Below are 14,628 nucleotides of genomic sequence, written 5' to 3'. Positions count from 1 at the left end.
GGAAAGAGCAGGTGTGTGTGTGGGACCCTGACAGAGAGAGAGAGACAGACAGACAGAGAGGCAGAGAGGGGGGCTGCTGTTGCAAGTTAGAAGGACGGGGATTATGGTAAAGAGTGGACACTTGAGATAAACTGTGCTTTAGCATGTGTTTTAAAGTCCGCAGTCACTACTGAACAGACAATAATGCACTTAACCACAACAGAAAATATATGAGTATTAACCCAAATTATTCTGATTATTTTGATAAACATTCTCCAAAACTGTAAAATGTAGATTTTCATTACATCCTTAATATTCAGGATTTTCTGGTAATGATACATCAGCAGCTGTTGTAACAGTTCAAGGGCCCATCAACAGTAGTGGCATCATTTCATACTTTCCTTAAGTTAAATATATTTACATACAGTATATAAATACAGCATGTCGTTATTATCTCTCTCTCCCACCACATGAATTACAGCCATCCTTAAAGGTCCAATCTGCTGGGTCAGTTCAAGGAAACATACAGGGTAGCCACATTACCAAAACAAAAATCAATCACTATCCATTTGAGGGCTATGGACAGTGAGGGGAAGAGAAAGTGAGAGAGAGAGAAAGGTGAGTGAGGGTATGAATGTGGGCCGTCCAGAAGGATGGCAAATGCTGCTAATGTGTGTAAGCTTGTTGTTATTTATTAGGGACATTTAGGGTCAATGTCTTGGAGGCTGTCCATGGACATTGCATGCATGTTCCTGCTGCACGTTCAGGAGATGGTTATTTATGTGGACGAAAGCAGCTGCTTCTCCCTCTGAGGTCCACAGTCATTGCTCTCTAGGTACAGAGCAAAAGAGGCGTGTTCTGTTTGCAGAGCTGTGCATTTCAAACTGATGGTAATATCAGATGACAAAAGGCTCAAAGACCATGAATAAAAAAATACATAAAAACAACTGTCATGCATAACCATACAGGCACAATCAAATAAAAAATTAGTCTCTTGATGGAAACTCTCCTACAAGTATAAAAATTGTCATGTAAAAGTTTGGTTTGATAAATACAACAACATATATGCTTTCCTGTTACCTGTCTCACACCACTCAGCATGTAAATCTTAACCAAATGAAACATGGCAGAGATTCAGGCCAGAGAAATTCTGGAGCAGCCCACTGAATGAAGTTCAATAGAGTTATACAGATCACGCAATGACAATGCTGACTCTTTCTGTTCATCATCAGCCACAATCTCTTAGCATGATATTATGTAGCCAGCAAATACTTATTTAGATCCCCTTCATGGGATTCACATTTTCAAACTAATGAGACAGTGTTTTCAACTGACTTATGGAACATGTTAGCTTAATAGCTAAAAAGTTTTTCTTTTTCTTTTTTTAGCATTTTCGATATAAAAATTGAGCAGCAGACTAGGAATGAGTAGCCTGTATTAATCTAGATATTGTCTGAAATTAAGGACCAGTTGTTTCATCAATTACAAAGAATTTAAAGTATTAAATCTGCCATTGTTATCGTCATAAACATTTATGACCATATGTGCCACGTGAGAACAAAAAACTCTGAAATAATCTGGTTTCTGTAGGCAGCCCTGGCTCTGTGAATGAGAAACAAACAAAGTGGCTTGCACCGAGCCGCACACTATTGGAGCGAAACAGCAACAGGTGGCGTTTGCACAGGACAAGGGGAAGGGACGGTAAATCTGGCATGCTAACGTCCTTCTGCAGAATGAATCACCCCACCTTTAATGATTGCATCTTACCAGAATATAACCAGATGAAAAAGCCCCAGAGACCTCTGGAAAGGCAATTGTTTTCCTCCAGGTATCTCTTTTTGCTACCATAGTCCTTTTGGTTAATGACTTTTTACTTAAGGGATGCTGATCAATATGGTCCGGAGGTAAACTTGCTGAAGTTACTGTCTGCCCGGGTATCCGCACACATCACACCGGCATGGAGAAAAGACGTGCGACTGACAGGACAGAATGGGTTGATCCATTCAATCACATCTGATACATCTGAGTCTGACCTTGGTGATGCAGAACAAGTAATGTAGACATCAGTCTTAAGTGGTGCATGTTGTGGAAAAAAGAGGGATCAAAAATTAGAGGGTGGATGAAAAAGACGGTGTGAAACTGGAATATACAAAACATAAACACAATCTGAGACAGAAAAAAAACAACAAGGAGGTAAAAATTTGGTGAAGGTAAAACAAATAAAAGGACAAAACAGAGAAAACATCGTGCGGTAAGGACGGATGTAACGCAAGGAGGATGAAAGAAAGATTTTAAAAAATGGGATGAGACTTCTGTGTCCTCCTGTGGTCCATAACTGTGAAGCCAGGCCCTGAAGGGGACCGATCCCAGGGGACCACTGCAGGTTGTGGGTTTTTACAGCTTCCTGATGTTTCTGGTGTAGTGCAACGTATATGATATCTTACACTTATTTGAATTCCATCCAGGCAAAATACTAATGTAAACTGGTTAAAATACACATTTTTCCTTCAGTTTTTCAAAACTTATCAAAACTTGTATTTAGTGACAAATTACAGTGTGTGTGTGTGTGTGTGTGTGTGTGTGTGTGTGTGTGTGTGTGATCACAGCTTCAGCTCTCAGCCTATGTGAGCTGAGGGCACTCGTGATGGGATTCCTGACTGGTGTCACCGTCCTCCCTGGCTCTCACTTCTCAACACCAGCGATAGCACAAGAGGGGAAACAAAACACACACTCTGTGTCCCTCCCACAGGAAGCAGGAGTGCTGGGGAAGCCCCCTTTGGACCAAGACCAGTCTCCACTCTTCTATATAGCTATTGCTCATAGAAATCTGAAAAAGAAAAACATGACACAGAAGTATTTTTGCCATGTGCACTGAATGTCAACCTACCTGCATTCATTTATTTGGTTGTGTTGGTTTTCAGGAGTTACGGGTGGTGAGGAGGGCTCAACAATTTGAAGATTCAACAGAACAAACTTTCTCAGTCATTTATGTGTTTTTTCCTTTTTCCTGCTCTACCTATTGCACCAGGAATCATATATCCACTCTGGACAGCTACCACACCCTTATGAAAGTGTTTTCTTGTTTTGCAACTCAAACCAATACTTTCTCTCTAATGCCCACAAAAAACCTTACTTCATATTCCACAATCATGTAGATTATGATATTGATCGTCCCTCTCTGTAAAAGCATTATAAATATAAAGAGCATTTCTCCATTAACGGAGAGTAGGAAGCTGGCTAATGCTAATGAGCCTCAGAGTGCCCATTCCAGTCCATTAAGGGCACTTAGCGCTGGGAAATGATTGTGTTTTCGCAGGGAGAAAAACTAACACGGCCACACGGACCCACAACTTGCACACAGGGAGGTTAATGATAAATGGTACTAATGGACTTTCTTTACATTTGAGGGGAGAAAAAAATAGGAGATTGGAAAATGAGGAAATGTATTTGTTGCTGTAAACTTGAAAGACTCAATTCATTTGAGGATCTAATTTGATTTCTAATGCATGACATGAAAGGGAAGGAGTTTTATGAAGCTCACAAAAGTTACACTGATGTTGAGTCATGCATTTCTGAAAAGTTGTGATGAGATTCCCTTCATTTGGTATGTGACCTGCAGGACCTTGCATCATGTGCTTTGTCATATTGAGAAGTTACAGTGATATGAACTGACACATGGGGATTCTAGGGCAAGAGGACCTTGAAGAAAGAGCAATGGGATGATGCATCACATATGGTTGACAACACTCCGTACTATTCAAGTCAGTCAAATCCAGTGAAATGAGCTGTGAGACATGAGAAAACCTGTAGTTTTGTCAATATCAACAATCATTATTTGTGATTTATGTCAAGTTTATCTATTCCTGTGCATTGAAACACAATGCGCTCCACATTTTCAATGGGGATGATACAATAAAATAGTGTCTCAACTCTATTCTCCATCAGTCGGCGAGTGTTGGCTTTGTCTTGTATTTTTAAAAAAATCCAGGTCTTAAGGCGTGTAGTGAAAAAAATATGGCTATATTGCCTTTGGGGAATCAATTAAAACAACCTTGTATTGTTCAATGAAGATCCCTCTTTTGAAAAGGTCTCACAAAGGTCAGGGCATTAAACAAAGGAACAGTGTCTAATGAATAGTGTGTTTAAGGGAGCTCAGGCTCCCTGTGCTTAGTCAAAGGAATGCACATGCGGCTGCGTAAAAAGAGGGTGTGGGTGGTGGAGGTGCCGGGGTCAGAAAGAACTACCTGTCTACTGAATCAACAGAGACGGAGTGGTTGAGAGAGACAGAGAATGAGAACATGAGATCCAATAGGAGAGAGGGGAAGAGAGATCAGACAGGAGTGACAGTAAACATGTGAGACAAACAGATGAAGCTGGTGTTTGTGTGTGTATGTGTGTGCGTGGATGTGTATTACTCATGTTGTGGGGACATGAATGTGTTCTCACAGTCAACTCCCTCCCTCCAACTCCCCATAATGTAAATCATTATCTTTTAGGGTGAAATGTGCATTTGTCTATGTGTGAGAGCGTGCCAACAATAAAAAAAGAAAAAGTCATGACATCACTGTGCTGGGCGTGAACACACGTTGGTGGTACTCCTGAAACTCGGCACAGTTATCGTCAAGATGAACAGTCAGACCATACTTTCATCTCTCTCCTCTCAGCCTTACAGGTTGTCCATCTGAGTGATGGAGGCACCGCTGTTTTGGTGTGTTGTTATTTAGCTAATGGTTCATGTGTTTTCAAGGTACATTTTGCTTGAAATTTATGTTTTTTCAATAATTCAACACAGGTTATGTTAACATTAGGCTTGTTTTATAACAGACTGGAACTCGTCATGCATATGTGAATCAGGTTATGAACAGAGTGTGTTACTAAATTAGCTAAAGTGTGATAGCACTCTAATTAAATGTGAGCCTGCCAGCTAAAGTTGTGTCATCTACAATTTTTGATTAGGCGACCAGGCATTAGGTAGATTAGCAGGACACCAGAAAAATCTGATTAAAGTTGATTTTGTTGCAGCAGATTGCTGCATTCCTAATCACGATGCATTATTTTCTGATGATCAAGTTTGTTGTTCAAAGATTTTATAAAAATTTCTGAGAGCCATTAAATATGCCTTTGTTGTATAATAGCTAATGATTATAGCTTACCAATACATAATGATCAGAGGTTTGTAAACATTTTATTCTAATATGTCATATTTTCTTGAATTTGACTTACCATGAGAACTGCATAGTGTGCCTTGAATCATCTTTGGGTAATATTTGGAGACCGATGGCAAATAAATGAATGTGCAACGTTGGCTGAAGGTCACCTCCTCTCTCCCCCTTTTCCACTCTGTCTCTCTCATCAAATAAAGAAGAAAAAAGGAGAGAATTAGAATTCTAGTGTGGTCACTTCTTCTAGAACCTTCTACAACATTCTAGAACCTTTTCAGGACCTCTTCAGGACCTGGTTGTCATTTAGGAAGGTCCAGCAGGATTTTTTTTGTGGGATGTTTTTCCAGATGTTTGTGAAATTGGAACGAGGTGTAATTACATACCTAAGCCCAAGGGTTTGAGTATTTCTCTCGTCACCCTGTTTATTTATGCTGATCATGTTTATGGATTATTCTATCGTGAGTTATTGTTGCATAATTTTTCAAACAACACTGTTGGTCAGTATGGACAGGAGGAACACTGAAACTGACCAACAGTGCTTTCAATGTGGTTAATGTTAAGATGAGTCAATCTTATGCCTTTGTATGTGTGTATTCCTACAGGGGCTGTTACACGTGTGTGAGAATGAAGGTGTTTTACTCTTAACTGGGCCCAAATGCTCCACTCAGACACTGAGGCAGGAGTAAGAGTTAAACATTTCATGAATGCTCAGAAAAAGTGCAACAGAAGAGTCCAGATGATCCAACAGTATTGCAATATTGCTGAGAGCACAAAGCCAGATAATGAATCCAAATCCAGATTACTCACGACGGACAAACTTACAGGGTGCAGCTGGAGCAGATGGACAATTCGCCGAATACTGGATGCAGAGCCGGTGCTTAAATACTGGGGCAGCAGGCGAGTCTTGATTGCATGATAAGCAGCAGGTGTGATCAGGAGTGGAGGCGTAAGCAGAGTGAGCAGACCTGCCAGCCACGCCCTGCACATCACAGACGGGTGGCAGAAAGACAGGAGACACAGGGGAAGGGGAACAGAATACAAAAGGAAAAGGAGGGAGTAGAACTGCTGATTCAAACAGAGGGAAGGCAATACTAGAGGGAACAGGCTGCAGAATGTGTGTGTGTGTGTGTGTGGTGTGTGTGTGTGCAGCATTTTTTCTTGATTTTTTTTACAGTCACGACACCTGCATGCCTTTGAAGATTGTGTCTATTGTTCTCATCTTCCCTTTTCTATATTTTCCTTCCTAAAACAGTTGTTGGAAGCTGTTCTTTGCCAACTAAAGTGATATCATGACAGGCATTTTGTCCACTCATTTTACATGTAAACATATTTCCTTGACGACTGTAGGGTAGTGGAAAGATACATAATTTTGTACTGTTGATACACCAGTAAGCCTTGGACAAGGGTTCCTATTGCGCAAATCTTCCCAAGGGCACTTCCAAATCAACCTTGCTTTTGGGGTTTTTGGAGGTATCTCCTTTACCACCGGAGGGTGGAGTGATGATATGTCGTTTTTTCCTTGTTTTACTATTGTAGTGTCTGTTAATGTTGCTGTAAAGACAGCAGCAGGCCTTTGAAGAGGGCACCTTGCAAATTTTCCCAAATTCCAAATTCATCTTTGCAATGAGGGGTTTTAAGGGTTTTTCCATTTCTACGGGAGATTCGTGTCATGATAATGTAGGTTTTCTTGCTCCACTATTGTAATCTCCATTGATGTTACTGTCATGACACCTGCAAGCCTTGGAAGGTTGCAAGCCTTGCATAATCCTTTGAAGCAAACTCTCCAATAAGCCCAACGAGAAGAGTTTTTCCTGCAAGGTGGTGTCAATTAAGCTTTTTTGAATTGTTCATAAGAATGGTCCCTCTCGTCCAAATCTTGCCAAGGGCACTTCCAAAGGTAGGTCCAATTTTCTTTGAGGTATTACCTTGACCAGTGGAGGGTGGTGTTATGACACATAGTCTTTTCTTGTTTATTTCATTGTCATTGTCAAGACACCTACAAGTCTTGGAAGCCTTCCCAAACCACCTGCCTAACTTTACTTCAGTTAGGCATTTGATGGAAGCCCTTCTTTTCCACTTTCTACGTATCGTCTTTTCTTCTTTAGCCATTATTTCTTGTTATTGATGGCTGGCAAACTTGTTTGATGCAATCTTGTATTGTGGTTAACTACTGAAGTCCCTCAAGGGACACTGAACAACATCGACTCCAATTGTGTTTTTAATGCAAGGTTGACCAAGGCTTGTCAAGTGCAGAAATGGCAGAGGGGTTCCTCAGAACATTATGGAATACTGGAAGGCATTATAAAGCTGAACAAGTGAGAAAGGAAGACAGTGTGTTCATTGACTTTACAAAGACCTTTGATACTGTGAACTTTGATACTTATGAACTTGAATGTGTGCTTGTGTGTGCGCACGCGTATGTGTGAGTGAGAGAGAGAAATAAACGTGGGATGCGGGGAGAAGGTGACTACCTGTCTGGAGAGTCAGTGTTCCCCTCCGACCTGAAACGTTACTCCATCTGCATTGTTCAGTGACGGACAGAACAAGACACAGTCAAGAACAGCCAGCCAAGCCAGGGGATCAAATTAGTCTCACAGAGGAAAGATTTACCCTGAACAACCCCCCCCATCACCAACCTTCTCACACGCCCCCGCCCCCTTTGCTACCTCTAAAACTGAAGTGAAATCTGAAACAGAATGATCCCCAAAACATTCCTGCTAAATCTCAAAAGCCAGTGCATGCGCCTCACCCCCACCCACACACACACACACACACACACACGCACACACACACAAATGTGCACAAACACAAAAACTCATAACATACCAACACACATGCATACATGCTCAAACATGCTCATACAAAACACTGATTCTGTGCACACACACACACACACACACACACACACAGGAGTGAGAAGTGAGATGGAGGAATTGAGAAGAAGCAGGTCCATGTGTGATTGGTAGCAGGGAGGTCTGCTTTAATCCAGGGCGTCCAAGAGGAGGAGGAGGAGGAGAAGAAGAGGAGACCATCAGCAGAAGGAAATCAGTCCGACACCTATGTTACAAGAGTACATCCATACAATTATTTTTGTAGATGTAAATAGAGGGAGAAGAGCAAGTAAAAAAATGCAAACACAGATATATATTATGTACCTGTGTGTGTCTGCAGTGATCTTTGATGCCCCTGACCTCACACCTTAGAAATAAAAACTGCTCTTACTTTTTTCTTCAGTCCCCATTAACAGAGTTGTATCCCTCCTGCAGTGCCTATATCTGCATTTTCTTTGTTATTGTATTGAATTCTCTTTCTTTAGATTGTCAACAAGCAGATCGTGGTAATCAGTGATCATTTGAGCTCAGAGATGGTCCATCAAAACTTTCTTCAGATTTAATGAAGTATAATAAATCATTGCATCAATTTTATTTGCAACAAAAGAAGGAACAAAAGCATCCTGACTGTCTTTTTTCCCCTGCAAGCTTGCTGCAGCCTTGTGAGATTTCCTGCTACCAAAACTGCTTGCAGATAGACTTAAATGTGTGATGTGTGAGTTAAACACCACCCACTTTAATGGTTTTCAAGGTAGTTGCTTTGTGTAGGACCTTTCACTGTGGGCAGCAGTAAGCCTTTATGATCTGTTTGCATTGCTGACATACTTAACATGCACCCTGAAGGCTCTCTGTGAAGACTCACAAATGGTTTTCCAGTGGCAGTATGAGGCTCAAATGCTTTGGTTGGTTTTAAGAAGGCATATAATATTTAATGATTTAAATCCATTGTTCATTAAATGAGTGAATGACATGAAATTGAAATGCATGAGTGACTGAAAAACCAGATTAATGAGGAAAAAAAATAACTGTGTTGACATGAATTATAGATGTATGAAATACAGTTTATCAACCCAGTGAATTAATGAATTTGACAGTAATCTGAAGCAAAAAAAAAAAAAGTATCTTTCTTTTATCAGCCTGACTGATAAACATGAATCCGGTAAACAACAAGAGAAATAAAAACACTTCAATTGGACGTTTTGCACATTTGGATATTATATCAAAGGCCAAACATCTCATGTTTCTTCTTGAATTTCTGTGCCAGTGGTGCCAGTGGGCCAACTTCAAGCAGACAGAATGACAGTCTTGCAGTGTGGGTGCTTTGTTCCAATGTCTTGCGAGTCTCAACACATTTTAGATGGAAACATGGGAAAGTTTCCCCTCAATTGCACCTAAGCAGCTTTCTGTCCATCACTTCAACCGCCCAGAGGTTTCATCATGCGGCAGTAGCCAGAAGAATGGCATGTTGGCATGCAACAAAATACTTGGGTTTCAACTGGAGTCCACACATGCCGTCGACTACTGATTGAACTGTGTTCCTGTGATTTCACGATGGGACGTGTTTCTTTGTGAGAACAATAGCGGAAGTGTGTACTTAAATAATTCTGTGATGATCTATCTCAATAGCAGACACACCCCAGGACAGGACAGGGAAGTCCCTGCTGGGTGTGTTCCACTGACCAATCAATAGTCAACACAGAGTAAATCTGCTAAAAAAGCAACCACCACCTGACACTGTAGCAGATACAGTAGCTCTGTTTGCTACAGTGTACAGGAGGGTCTGACCATTTTGGTAACGTGCAGAAGCTGCATTCACACCCATGTCATGCCATGACTCACCAGCTGAGCAGAGGTGATGATGGTGCCAGGGTTTGAACATCTCTCTCTTGCTTTCTTTCTTTTTTAAAATTTGTTGCACAACTTTTTCACTTTGTATCACATTCATTGTCACTTTTCATGGGAACAACAATGAGAGTACAACACTACGAATACCTTCCAGAAGGGACTGTCTTAAAATGTGCACTGTTATCTCAGTATTTGCCTGATGTTGTCCCCCCTCGGCCCAGCCTTCGTTTGGAGTAATCACAAACAGTTTTGCTCTCTGACGAGCTCAGAAAACACATCATTGAACATTTTTTGCCCCCTTTGGTGACTAAAGTACTCCTTAACATTTTAGATATCTTTAAGAATTACTTTCCAGATTAGGTGGTTGTGCATTTCACTATTTCATCCAATACCCGGGTTCAGTGTCAAAGCAGGAAGCCCTATATGTAGCAAGGTGGAAAGTAGGATGTAGGAGGTCAGGGTGGTGGATGTGCTTGTAGCAAAGGCAAAGTTCACTCTCTTCACAGACTTACGATAAACATTCTTAATTGAAACTATGATGTCGCCCCAGTATTGTTTTAGTTGCCTTAACTTAACCGCCTGCTATCATCCGATGGCATATAAATTACACAGTATCGCAAATGTTCACCTGTCAACACGCCATTTATTCTCTATTGACTGCTATTGTTCAGAGGCAGTGTGTCATTTTATATGTGAATGTGTGGGAAAAAATGTGTTTTAGGTGTTCATTTGAGTTTGGGACTAATCGAATACTAGGATAATCAACAATTTTGTTATATTTTTATGTTAGACTAGCAGTTAAATCCAGAATATGACATCTGCCTATATATGAGGGCAGAAAAAAATATTGAATACTTTTAGGTCCTGTATGATTGAATCCTCGAATGGTTTTAGTATTTTAATACAAAACTGACACATAGGACATACCTATAAAAATATAGCAGATCAGAAAGATAATATCTCTGTTAATGACAGGCTGAAGAGAGAGACAGCGTGAGACAGAGTCTGCCTCGCTGACCAGTGACAAGATTAGAGGCTCATTTCTTGAGCAGCAGACCAAAGACAAACAAGAGAGGTGGACAGGGTGGGACGGGAAGGGGACTACCCCAAAGATGAGTGACGCAGCCTAGCTAGTTGTATCCCATGATTTGCCCTTTGTGTCTAGGCAGTCTTGGCCCTAATCAAAAGACTAAGACAGGGCTAATGACTTGAAATGATGGTTCAGAAAAGGGTGGAACGGGGTCAGTGGGTGGGCCAGACAACGTCTTTGTACTGCCCTTTCCTCACCCCCCTAATTAGTTGACATTTAGGGAGGAGGAAAAAGAGGAGGGTAAAAGAGGATGAGGAGGGAGAAGTACAAGGGGTGGAAAGGAAATGGAAATTAGAACAGGAGGAGGAGGACAACAGGAGAAATGGGAGAACTGAAGATACTCATCCAGTAAGATCTCAGGCAACAGATGGAGAACAACTGGTCAGGGAGCCGATCAGAGAGCAGTGGGAGGGGCTCAGGCCCGCTACTGTTACTGCACATTTGACACAGACACACACAGCGTGATGGAAACTGACACACCATCGCACGCACTTCAACATAACTAAGCAAATGCTTAGTCAAGCCGTGATAAACGCCCTTAGGTGTTCCATTCGGCTGCACCAATGTCCCGCTGTTTAGTTCACAATATTTGAATTATAAATGCACCCACAGTCATCATGGCTACATCAAAATGTTTACACAAACAGTTAAATGCAGTGGAAAGGTTTATAGGTTCATGAACAGTGAATATAGTCTGTATATGGAAATTTTATATTAGTGTAGAATGTGTGATTAGTTGTGATGACACTAAGTATCAGCCAAATACCTGCAAAGCTAATGATATTCCCACCAGCCTCAGCTTGGGTATTTTGCCAATCAGTAAATTTTAGCATGCTACCATCAGTACATCAGTTCTCAGAATACTGTGAAAAGCACTTTATATATTGTGTCAAGACAAACAAATGTGAAGTTTGCAGGTTTGGTTTATTCACATCTTCCTTGTGGAAAAGAGCAGCAGCATTGTGGGGACAAAACTGGACTCCATTGCAGGTCAACAACCATCGTTTAAAACGACATGTACGAGCCATGAAGTGACCATGAAGCTTCCAGACAGCCCAGGCACCATTCGGCTGCAGCGGGGAGGTGGGGGAGGGCTCAGCAACCATCAAATTAGCCTCCAAGCACCATCCCAGTGGACGGAGCTGCCAGCCGCAGCCTGTAACAGCTCCCAGCATCCTGTAAACACTGTCCATCTTGGCTACCTTTTATTTGAAAGGTGTGACAAACAATGGCAGCCCTGCATTGTAAACATGTGAGCTCATGACAGGTTCGAGTTGCAGAACTGCTGAATTTGTCCTGAAAACTCGAGCAGAGTAGAACCAAAATGCACTCTGACACAAAATAAACCATTACCGGTCACTGAGGGAGCTGCACCGGGAGGTCATGGGCTTTGCCAAACTGGTAGAAGAGCAGAAGCAGAGGAGGGTCAGACGGCGGAGGGGCAACGCCAGGGTGGGGTGCTGGCTGCATTCTCTACTTGCATTGCTTTTGAGTGGAAATAGGGTACAAGATCAGATAATCCAGGGAAAACAAACTTTATGTCAGGGTGGCTCCAGGACATGAGAGATGGCGTTTAGGTCAAAGAAAAAAAAGGACGCCTTTTTGCTGATTTGTCAGAAGTTAGTTAGCGCAGCAGGAGGTTGTATTTCTTTACATGATGGCCAGGAAGCTCCCGAGCCAGCTTTGACGGGGACTCAGCTTCCCTTCCTCTGCACCAAACTTCAGCATTCCAAGAAAAATTGCAACTCAGACACCAGATTAACATTTCTACACACACACTTATTTGCTGTGTCAGGATTAGGACACAAAGTGCTGTTCACTGCGCCCCCACACTGCTTAGGAGCCATGAGCCTGTGGTAGCACAGAGGTAAACACACGAGGCTTGGATCTGCCAAGATGAACACAAGTAACTCAAGCTTGCATCTCCACATGAGGTGAAGTTGTCAGCCTGCCACGTCTGTCCTCGCTGCTGGATCTTTGCAGTATGTATTTTGATTTGATTTCACTTTAAATATATGAGAGTCATTACAGGAGCTCCAGTTATAACAAAACCAGCAGCCTTGCTTGGCTTCCTGACTAAAAAGTTAAATTATAGGTAAAAGAGTGCCTTTATGAAAATAGGTGAAAATTCAGCTCAGTTAAACTGTCTTATCAGCAGTATACATTGTTCTTGCACATCTTTACGAAAAATGCAATCTTTCAATCACCAGGTTCCTAGAATTAAACATAAAGGACAAATATACTGTAAATCAAAGCGATGCACTTCCATAGTTGAGTCTATAGAAAAAGGAACAGTATTGTCAGTGTCTGTAACAGTGACAGCAGCCAGTTTATTGACTGGAGTGGATACGTGATCTGAGCACACCGCAGGGGGACGTCTTGCCCTTTGACCCTGCAGCCCTCAGGCATGGCCCTTGTGCACGTTGGCAGATGTGACTTGCTGGAGCAGACTTTCCTGCAGTGTGACAGCTTGTTACCCCCCGACCCCACCCCCGGCCTGCTACCCCCCCCCCCCCCCCCCCCCCCCCCCCCCACTCCCCTGCATGCACACATACACAGACCGAAACAAGCAAACTCCGCCTCCGGTGCCTCCTCTCTTGTTGCAGCTCCTCCTCTTCGCTCCACCCCCGCAATTTCTCGTCTCTGGGGAGACTCATTAACGGGGCCCAGCTCCTCCGCCCTCAGCAATGATTGGCACCATCAACCACCTATCCACTCCGCCTTGTTGCGTGGATGATGGGTGTACTGCTTTCGTGGAGACGGTAGAGTAACAGCTGGACAGAGGGTGAAGAAAGATGGACAGTGCATGTCTCTTGTTAGAAACACAAAAGCAACATGTGTAATATATCTTGTATGTACAAAGGGAGGTAACGGGAGTAACGCTACGTGCCACTGGTCAGTCATCATCTTCTACTGGCCCAAAAATCAGTTTCTCATATGTTTATATTCTGTCTAGCTGGTAGAGGGACTCCCTGGCATCATATGATATTCAGATTTGTATGAAGAAAGTGTGTCCTGTTCTGTTCTGCTCTGGACTTCGAGTATATTTGTATTTTTATGATTATGAGTGTTAAATAATATCTATCACCCAGATAATGAGAAGCTTCTGTCCTGCCAGCGTGGCTCTGCCTCAACAAGCCATAAGATATCATCTTCCTGACCATGTGCATATCTTGTGCAGCTCTGCTGTGGCTAAGTGGAAGGAAAACAGTGAGTGCTTGCCAGAGAGAGGTGTCACTTGTTCTCAGTATTAGCAGTGGAGTAGATAAGAAAACAGATGGGACAGGGGAGGTCAGAGGGCCATGCTACGGCTGACAGGTTTGTTTATTTGGCCTGTCTCTGATATCCTGCTTTCCCCCTCCACGCCCCTCGCCAATTCTGCCTACAGCCTGACCTGGAAGTGACCACGCAGTGATGGATCAAGGCCACTTTTCACCATAGAGTCAACACTACCCAACCCACTCACCACTCAGGCCAACTCAAAACACATGGGGCAAGTGTGGGCTTATTACCTTTCTCTGACAAGAATAACAGTCGACTAATTTGTACTCACGTAGTTGCGCTGGGTTTAGATACTGTAGGGGGACTTTCAATGAAAACGAACATGGCTGACACCCACAGCAAATACAAGTATCCGATAAAAGTGATTGAAGCCAATTAAAAAAAATGCTGACATGTTACAATGTAAGGATTAAACATATTTCTATTATGTAACTTGTGT

This window comes from Chelmon rostratus, chromosome 1 (genome assembly GCF_017976325.1).
Source record: "Chelmon rostratus isolate fCheRos1 chromosome 1, fCheRos1.pri, whole genome shotgun sequence".
NCBI classification, from domain to species: domain Eukaryota; kingdom Metazoa; phylum Chordata; class Actinopteri; order Chaetodontiformes; family Chaetodontidae; genus Chelmon; species Chelmon rostratus.
The sequence above is the reverse complement of the archived record's forward strand: the minus strand, read 5'-3'. Positions refer to the sequence as shown.